At 35.4% G+C, this 9,034-nt stretch overlaps 1 pseudogene; it reads left to right on the top strand.

The window, feature by feature from the left end:
* Positions 1-3,101: 3,101 nt before the first annotated feature.
* On the top strand, positions 3,102-8,810 carry LOC143596775 (leucine-rich repeat receptor-like serine/threonine/tyrosine-protein kinase SOBIR1 pseudogene; annotated as a pseudogene).
* Positions 8,811-9,034: the final 224 nt, after the last annotated feature.

The raw sequence follows: 9,034 nt of genomic DNA, 5'->3' as shown, positions 1-9,034 counted from the left end.
CCAATGGTACAAATGTTAGGTTGATGTTGGCTCAAATCCACCAGTGATATGCAAGCTTGTGAATCTAAAATAAGGAGGCATGGAAAAATATAGTAGCTCTAGTTGTTAATAGCATTCCAAACTCAGTTTTTATGTCAAATATGAATGATTTTATTCTTGGTGCATTTTTTTATGTTCAATATTCCAAATGTTTGTACCTGAATCCGTTACATGTTTTATATCATATGAATCTTTTGTTTTTAAAGTAAATGCATAAGCTTCTGTTTTACTCTTTATTATTATTATTAACTAGATTTAGAACTCGTGTGATGCATGAGAAGTTCAAGAAATGCAATTAAGCTATAAAAATTAAACAATTAAATTCAAAAACCTATATTTTATCAAATTAAATATTTTAATAAGTTTAAATTATATTTTCTAGTGAAATATTCATACGAACACGCGACACATTCTCACGTGATTTCTTCATTGTTACGAAAAAAATGTACCTAGTGATTTTAGAAGTTGTAATTATGTTTTTTTTAAATAGAATAGTAAATTCTAAAAAAAATGATAAGATGATTCATTGTAATTGACATAAAAAGAAAAACATCATATATAAAAGTAGTATAACTAAAAACACGTTTTTGTATTATTGATAATTTGAAAGAGATGGATGAGAATTCCATGGAGGTTGAAGGAATACATGAGAGTAAAATTGCTATTCATTCATAATTTCTTCTTGTTTTTATCTTTTTAGACCTATAAATATCGTCTATTAATTTTTATCACATTCTTCTCCTACACTGAAAAATGTTTATAAATTGATGTAATAAACATAAAGGTAGATATGATTTCATTGAATATGTAAATATTTTTATTATACTTACATAAATACATGTATATTTTAAATCTCTATAATTTAAGTAATTAATTATTTGAATAATGATAGATTGATATGTTTTGAATACTTTGACATAAATAAGTTTTCATTAAAAATAGAAAAATAGTTAGAGTGAGAAATTTTAACTAAGAATGAATCTACAAGTGACATGTGTCACAAGTTATTTTACTTTATTAGAATACTGTATGTATATGTATATTATAATATGTAGATGTAGATGTAGATGTAGATTTATTCTTTTGGAAATATCTTAGAGAATAATAACCAAGTTTTAAAATTGTTACAATTAGGTCACCAAATCAATTTTTCTTCAAATCGGATAGCTAGATCTTCAAATCCAGCATCATTGGATTTTTTTTCCATCTAGAAAGTAGTGGAGGAGAACATGTTGGGGTCGGGATTTACATTATATGTGGTTATATATTTTTTTTAAATGTTAACTATATTAAAAATCTAAAAATAGAAAATAAAATTCACGTTAGCACTCTACATCAACACCAAAAGACAGATAAAAAGATTTCCTCATTGAAACAAAAATATAACATGATAAAAAACATGTTAAAACCTATAGTTTAATAAAATATGAAAGTTGAGTGACTTAATTTGAACACTTTTTAAACTTGGATGACCTAATTAAAATACTTTTGAAACTTGATTACTATTTTACAAAGTTACCTATATTAATCTGTTACATGGCGTTTTTCAATCAAATTGAATGATCATGGTCTTTGTCACTATTGTGCATATTGTGTGATAAAACCCTAGCCGTTGGATCCATCACTAGATCAACATCCAGAGCGAGTTCATATCAAAGTTGACTTGGATCGGAGTAAGTCGCTGCTAATATTGGGCGTCGCCGCTAAAAGTGTTGCTGTAGTGTTGGTAAACTTATTTAGAAAGGCTCATTCTGTTCGGGCATAGCATGGCTATATCCTGACACTACCTAATTTCTATACTAGTCGTATAGCCATATACAACTCGTATAGATTAGATATTGTCTTGTGGCGTTGAACAACTCCATACGACTCGTATTGGTGTTATATTAATGGTTGTCGGTAAGGAACCATCTTTCAAAGAATCATTACAAAGTGAACACATTTGATTTAAAAAAAACTTTGAAAAACTTTCATATCTTTAAATCGAGTCCAACATGAAGATACCTCATTGGTAAATGATATGCACATCGAAACAAGTTTACAATATTAGAAAATACAAACTTTTCTCTAGATTTTGAGTGAGAAATGGTTGACAGATGTTTTTAGAATGCTATGGATGAAATGGGACATGCATAAGAGTCCATGTATAGCATAAATCGAAAGGATAAGCCGGAATAAGGTCGTGCCACATTAACAACATGCTATCAAGAATGGCTATGCTTACTTAACCTTTAGACGAATCGTCACAAAAATCTAGGTAGGATTATATGGTTCGTCTAAGCTTTAAATGCCGACATATTTGTGTAGCCCTAATACAGACAATCTAACCCAACTTCTGGATATTATCATTTTAGTCCTTCAAATTTAACTCTTAATTACACTTATGCCCATTAGCTTTTTTGAAATGTTCAAACCAGGCACAAAGTTTTACTGGACATGGATGTCTACTATCGTGCAGTTGAAGGGTTGTGCATGGTTGGTTATAAGCTTAAACTGAACAAAAGATAATTACCTTTTGGGTTTTATAAAAGGCGTATGGAAATATAAACATAAATTTGTAAAAATAAATTGATGATCATGCCAAAACTCTAATCGATCAACCCATTAGTTTTTTAAACGTATTGGTTTATTTAAGTTCAAATTAAAGATTTGGAAATACGAATATGATGACGATTTATTATAAAAAAAAAAAGAAAGAAAGAAAAAGAAATCAACCAAAAAATTTATTTTATCCTTTTTTATTATACGGTTGATCTAGACAATGACCCTAATGACATTGCTAAAAGAGACTTTGGAACAACCATGACCCACAAGATACTTTTTTAAGCACCAATACCCACATTGTACCATCAAAATTTTCTACCATTCCCATGTTATCTTTCTCCTTTCCGTGTGCCCATCTTAACAACACTGTTTAAAGAGAAGATTAGTCAATTTTTATTATGTTAATTCTTCGTAATTTCTTTCCTAAAGTCCCATCATCAGTTTGTTTTTCCACAAGTCCGACAAATAATAATATTGTTAGTGAAGGATTAATCTTTCCATCTCAATCATCACAGGCCATGGCCAAAGTCTCTCGCTTCTTGTTCTTTCTCTTTAATCCAATTCTGAATATTATTCAACGCAAAAAGAAAGGTTTCGGTATAACCATCTTTAGTAACACAATAAAAGCTACAGACTTGGCGTTCTTGATGAAAGATGACGGAGTAGCATCACTTCAAATCATCGGAAAAGGTGCTTGTGGAGTAGTATACAAAGCCGAATTACATGAAAGCAAAGTCAAAACAATTGCAATTAAGAAGGTAACAGACACTCCAAAAGATGTTGCAAAGCTCACTGATTCATGTGCATCATTTTACGATCCTAAAATTCATCAAATGAGAACAGAAATTATGACCGTCGGCAGGATCAGACACTGTAATTTAGTTCCCTTACTAGCTTATGTTCCCCGGCCATCTTGTCATTACTTGGTTTTTAAATTCATGAATAATGGCAGTTTACAGGATATATTACAACAAGTTAAAGATGGTAGTCGAGAATTAGATTGGCTGGCTAGACACAGGATCGCACTAGGGGTAGCCACGGGGCTCGAGTATCTTCACATGTACCATATTCCTTGTATAGTTCATAGAGATTTAAAACCCGCCAATGTTCTTCTTGATGATGACATGGAAGCCCATATAGCCGATTTTGGGGCTGCATTAAGTATCCCGTATTATGACACGCATGTTGAGACTTATGATGTTGTTGGAACACTAGGATATGTTTGTTGGAATTAATTCAAACTAATGGTTATCAAGTTTAATACCGTTAGAGGTTGTTGAAGAATAAATCTGCAAGTCAAGAAGAAGTCCGAGTCTTTAGTTTTAATAAACGTTTATTTCCTGTTTGATAGGATAGTTTGTTTATTGTTGATTAAGTCTTTTATTTACGTTGTATGTTTGCCTATTTAAGGCTTTTGGATTATTCAATAAAAATATCCTCAATCATTCGATTACTTCTCTAATTAATTAAACTGTTCCAACACTGTGGCATCAGAGCCTGGTTGGTTCTTATATCCTTGATCATGTTCTTGTGAAGCTTCTCAAAGAGCTACTATTATCAAGAATCTACTATTCGTGCTACTCCTTCTAATGGCAGCCAACACCGGTGGTCTACCTTCCACTCCATTGCCGATCTTCAAGGGAGACGGCTACGAATTTTGGAAAATTCGTATGAAAACTATTTTAATATCACAAGATCTCTGGGATTTTGTGGGAACTGGGTACAATGACGCAGATGCGGATCGGGGAAGGTTACGAGAGAATAGAAAAAAGGATGCAAAAGCCCTATCACTGATTCAATCCGCTGTGCATGACGAGATCTTCTCTCGAATTGCAGGAGCCTCCACGTCCAAGCAAGCTTGGACACTCCTGCAAAACGAATATCAGGGTGATTCGAAAGTCCAGATGGTGAAATTACAAGGGTTAAGACGTGAATTTGAAACAATCCAGATGAAAGAAGGAGAGCCGGTGGTAGATTTTTTGTCAAAAGTCATGAAGATAGTCAATCAGAAACGCTCTTACGGAGAAGATGTAACCGATCAAACGGTTGTTGAGAAAGTTCTTCGAAGTTTACCTGCCCGATGGGATCACGTTGTTGCTGCAATTGAAGAGTCCAAAGACTTAAGCAGGCTTTCATATGATCAATTAATGGGGTCATTGCAAGCTCATGAAACTAGGGTTAATCGAGGTGTCCAGACTCCTGTTGAAGAACATGAGCTCTAGGAAAAATCAGAAGATAAGACTGGTCTCTTTGTACGGGGGAGAGGTCGTGCATCTTTTAGAAGTCATGGACGAGGTCGTGGTAGAGGATCTGGACGAGGTAAAGTTAACATTGTTGAATGTTACAATTGTGGTAAAGTGGGGCACATGAGTAGGGACTGTTGGAGTGAGCCTCAAGCAGGTGCAGCCCTAGAAGGAGACGATGATGAAGACGAAGAGGGTCAACTACACATGGTTCTTGCTGAAGATGATGATATAGAAGATACTGATGTTGTTATGGCTGCTAATAGTGATAACATTAGTAGGGCAACACAACATGTCTGGTTCCTTGACAGTGGTTGCTCAAACCACATGACGGGGCAACGCACTTTGTTTAAAGACATTGATCTTTCAACTAAAGTAAATGTTCGTATGGGTAATGGCAAGAAGATTCAAGTAGAAGGCAAAGGCATGATTACACTCGAGGTTACACCAGGAAACAAAATGGTATTAAGTAATGTTCAATATGCACCTGAGCTTGGTTATAATCTCTTGAGTGTGGGGCAGCTTATGACAGCTGGTCATAAGATATTATTTGATGAAGGTGTGTGTACAATAACCAACAAGCAAACTCAAAAGGTTGTGTGCAAGGTTCCTATGTCAAGCAATAACACAGTTCCCCTTAATGTGTCACCTTCTAATGGTGTTGGGCTCTCGGCTGTTAGTGAAGAGACCTTCATATGGCACCTAAGGTATGGCCACTTGAATGAAAGAAGCTTGCAAAGCCTCAGTAAGAAAGAGTATGTGTATGGGCTGCCAAAGGTTGAACAATGGAATGTATGTGAAGGGTTTGTTCAAGGAAAAAAAGGCAAGAGAAACGTTTCCTAAACATGGATCAAGAACTAGAGAAATCTAAGATCTTGTTCATGCTGATGTTTGTGGACCAATGCCTTCACAATCATTAGGAGGAAACAATTACTTTTTATTATTCACATATGATCTTAGTCGTATGACATGGGTTTATTTTTTGGTTGAAAAACTGACATGTTTAAAAAGTTCAAGTTGTTTAAAGCCAAGGTTGAGACTGAAACAGGCTTCAAGATTAAAGCCTTGAGAAGTGATCGCGGTGGAGAATTCATTTCACATGAGTTTATGAATTTTTGTGAAAAAGAAGGGATAAGAAGAGACTTGACAGCCCCTTATACTCCACAACAAAATGGAGTTTCTGAAAGAAAGAACCGAACAATTGTTGAAATGGCCACAAGTATGCTGGAAGAAAAGAATTTGAGCAAAGTTTTCTGGGGTGAAGCCATGGCCATGGCTGTTTATATACGAAACATATCTCCAACAAGAGCTGTTGATGAACGAACTCCTTATGAGGTATGGTACAAGCAAAAACCTTCTGTTTATCATCTTAAAGTTTTTGGGTGTGTCGCTTATGGGTTAAAACCTAAGCAACACCGAAAGAAATTTGATTCGAAAACTAGAAAGTGTGTGTTTATTGGCTATGCACCAAATTCTAAAGCTTATAGACTCTATAACCCTGCAACAAAGAGCGTGGTAATCAGCAGGGATGTTGCTTTCGATGAAGAGGCAAAATGGAATTCGGTTGGTGAAGGTAAACATGAATTACCTACTGAGTTTGTAAGCAAGGCAGGAAGTACAAGTGGCAGTGGGCTGAATACTAATGTTAATAATGGTCCAAATGAAGAATAACCAATGAAGAAAGTCCAAATAGAGAAGATATGTCACCTATACCAGGTCGTGAAAGGGTTAGAACTAGCTCAAGTGAAACTCCTGAAAGCAAGACTCCCAAGGTACGATCCTTGACAGATGTATATGAATGCACGAGTCCCATGGAAGACCTTAAGGCTTGTCAATTGGCCCTCTCTTCCATGGAACCCTATTTCTTTGATGACGCGGTTGTTCATAAAGAATGGGTAGAAGCAATGGAGGCTGAATTGCTTGCTTTAAAGAACCACAACACTTGGTCATTGACCGAGTCACCTGATGGCAAACGAGCCATTGGACTAAAGTGGGTGTACAAACTCAAGCTTGCAGCCAATGGTGATGTTCAAAAGTATAAGGCACGTTTGGTTGTGAAGGGGTATGCACAAGAATTTGGTATTTGATTATGACGAGACATTCTCACCGGTTGCTCGATTTGAGACCATTAGGGTTATAATATCCCTGGCTGCTCAACAAGGATGGGATATCTTCCAGTTTGATGTGAAATCTGCTTTTTTGAACGGGTCTCTCCAGGAAGAAGTTCATGTTACTCGGCCTCCGGGGTTTGAAGTTGAGGGTCAAGAACACAAGGTTTATAGATTACACAAGGCTTTGTATGGGTTGAAGCAAGCACCAAGGGCGTGGTATGAGCGTATTGACACTTATCTTCAACAACATGGTTACATTCGAATCAAAAGTGAGCCTACAATTTACATTAAAAAGGTTAGTGCAACCAATTTAATTATTGTATGTTTATACGTTGATGATATAATTTACACTAGTTCTTCAAAAGAATTATTGTGTGAATTTAAAGAAAAGATGATCGGGGAATTTGAGATGACTGATCTCGGAAAGTTAACTTACTTTATTGGTTTGGAAGTTATACAAAGAAAAGATGGTGTGTTCGTGTCACAGCAGAAGTATGCTAGGGATATGCTAAAGAAGTTTGGAATGGGAAATTGCAATGTTGCAATCACCCCTATGAATTCTGGTGAAAAGTTGCAAGCTGGTGACACAAGTAATCAAGTAGATGAAAGAATGTTCAGAAGTTTAGTTGGTGGGCTATTGTATTTAACGCATACACGGCCTGATCTGGCCTTCTCAGTTGGTATGATTTCACGTTTTATGCATAAGCCTGCTGCTTGTCACTTTGGGGCTGCTAGAAGAGTGTTAAGGTATGTTGCTGGCACTCTTGATTATGGATTATGGTATGAACGAGGTATGAAAGTATGTCTAGATGGTTACACAGATAGTGATTGGGCAAGTTCTATTGATGATAGAAAGAGTATTTTGGCATATGTGTTCTCCATTGGAGCTGGTGCAGTTTCATGGAGTTCTAAAAAACAGTCGGTTGTAGCATTATCATCAACAGAGGCAGAATTTGTAGCTGCTAATGGTGCAGCATGTCAGGCTATATAGCTAAGGAAGTTGTTGGATGAATTGAGCTACACACAGCAAGGGGCAACTAACATTTATTGTGACAACCTGTCAGCAATATTTTTGTCTAAAAATGCAGCCATGCACAGGAGAAGTAAGCACATTGATATCAAATATCATTATATTAAAAGTTTAATTGACACAAAACAAGTGGAGCTCAAGCCATGTGATACACAAGAACAAGCTGCTGACATGCTAACCAAAGCACTTGGTACTGAACAGTTTATTTACTTACGAGCAAGATTGGGAGTTAGAAAGTTTGAATTAAGGGAGGATGTTGGAATTAATTCAAACTAATGGTTATCAAGTTTAATACCGTTAGAGGTTAAACGTTTATTTCCTGTTTGATAGGATAGTTTGTTTATTGTTGATTAAGTCTTTTATTTACGTTGTATGTTTGCCTATTTAAGGCTTTTGGATTATTCAATAAAAGTATCCTCAATCATTCGATTACTTCTCTAATTAATTAAACTGTTCCAACAATGTTGCACCTGAGTATTTTGAAACGAAGGAAATAAATGAAAAGTGTGATGTGTATAGTTTTGGGGTGTTGTTGGCGGTTTTAGTGATGGGGAAGTTTCCATGTGATGAGTTTTTCCGGAATACTTATGAGATGGGCTTGGTTGAATGGATGAAAAATATGTGGATTTGTAAGGATCCAAAACAAGTGATTGATCCAAAATTGATGGGAAACGGGTACGAAGAACAAATGCTTCTTGTTCTTAAGATTGCTTGTTTTTGTACACATGATAATCCTAAAGCGAGGCCTAGTAGTAGAGACGCTAGAATAATGTTGACTCAGATCCATCACTAATATGCAAGTTTGTGAATTTAGAGCAAAGATGCGAGAGAATGAATGAATGATAAAACACTAGTACCTACGGATGTCTAGTTTTGTGTCACATGATTTTTTATTATCGTACCTCTTATTTCTGCTATCCAAATTATGTGTGTGTGGGATTGTGGGAATGCGTAACATGTTTTATATCTTATTAATACTTTGTTCTTTAATAATTCATCAGGGAATTCCATTTTACTCTTTATCGATCTATTATCCATTATTAATACGGCATTTGCAATCAATTTGG

This window comes from Bidens hawaiensis, unplaced genomic scaffold, assembly GCF_021521415.1.
Source record: "Bidens hawaiensis isolate Kalapana, Puna unplaced genomic scaffold, B.hawaiensis_p1.1 tig00046998_1, whole genome shotgun sequence".
NCBI classification, from domain to species: Eukaryota; Viridiplantae; Streptophyta; class Magnoliopsida; order Asterales; family Asteraceae; genus Bidens; species Bidens hawaiensis.
This window is presented reverse-complemented; position numbering and strand designations above follow the sequence as displayed.